The sequence below is a fragment of the Dendroctonus ponderosae genome, unplaced genomic scaffold, assembly GCF_020466585.1.
Source record: "Dendroctonus ponderosae isolate FM_Combo_2020 unplaced genomic scaffold, Dpon_F_20191213v2 Dpon_F_20191213_1, whole genome shotgun sequence".
In the NCBI taxonomy this organism is placed as follows: Eukaryota; Metazoa; Arthropoda; class Insecta; order Coleoptera; family Curculionidae; genus Dendroctonus; species Dendroctonus ponderosae.
The window spans coordinates 27,828,825-27,830,084 of record NW_026017110.1 but is presented as its reverse complement, the minus strand read 5'-3'; positions in this window follow the sequence as shown (position 1 = coordinate 27,830,084).

Below are 1,260 nucleotides of genomic sequence, written 5' to 3'. Positions count from 1 at the left end.
AAACTATATAAGCGACAACGAAAATCAGACAGAGAGATGGAAGTGACAGCAGCGACCGAGTTCAGAAAAGGTTAAACCCCGCGAGTCGGAAGTCCGAGTCTTATTATTGTTATTTGTTGTCTCCCAGTTTGTTATTGTTATTGTTTGTGAAGTTGACGTTAATTTAGAAGTTAGTTTGTTCCTGTTCCTTATTTAAAGTGATTCTGAGTTGAATAAAAGTTGTAAGCCATCCACGGTACAATATATATAAATAATCTTTATTTCCTATAGGAAAACGCTCTCGATCCAATCGGTCTTTCTGCCCTTGTGTAGTACATATGTATCTTAGCCTACCTTATTCTAAAATTAATTCCTATTCCTAACACTCGTATAAACTAATCAGTAATAAAAAAAAGAAAATTCCTGGCTTACAGAACAAACAGGTCTTAGTTCAGTTGCGATTGTAGGTGTTCTAGTAAAGTATCTGTTGGGGGACAAAAACGGTAGTGTTTTGTCTGTCTTGTGAGGCAAAGGGGATTCAGTATGGTCCCGTTGTGGGGGTTGTTTGTCCATTTTGTGTATTAGTCTTTCCGAAATTTTTGTCATGTTTGTGCGTTCGTATAGTGGTTGGTTGGAAGGGTTGTGCAGTGGGTTTTGGGGGTGTCCTATTCGTGTTATTAGTCTTAGCGCAATTTGTTCTGTTGTTTGTACGTATCGCTCTGTCCTTTCTGTTCCGTTGTCCATGAGTATATGTCCGTAGTCCCAGAGGGGTCTGCAGATCGCTTTGTATATTTTTGTCGCGGTAATTGTACTAATTCCTTTGTCCTTGTATGTTAGTGATCGAAAGTGTTTTGTTCTTTTTATCGTTTCTGTTCTGATGTTTCGTGTGTGTTTAGTGAATTTCAGTTTGTGGCCGATTGTGATCCCAAGGCACTTTACGTCGTTTTTCGGGTGTGTCGTTTGACCGTCTGTAGTTATTGTAGGGGAGTCAGCGTTGAGTCTGTGGTTCGTGAGCACCAGTTGATTTTTTGTCGCATTTGGCGTTAGTCTAAATTTATAAAACCATGTCATTGTGTTGTTTGTTAGTGTTTGGAGTCTTTCAGTCGCTTTTTCAGTAGTTTTGTCGTGTACAATAAGTGCCGTGTCGTCAGCGTATTGTAATATGTATGCCGTTCTGTCGATTCGATTTTTGTCTGGTAAGTTGTAATTGTATATGTCATGGCAGTATATACTGTAGAGAAAGGGTGAGAGCGGGGATCCTTGAGGGAGCCCTTGTTCAGG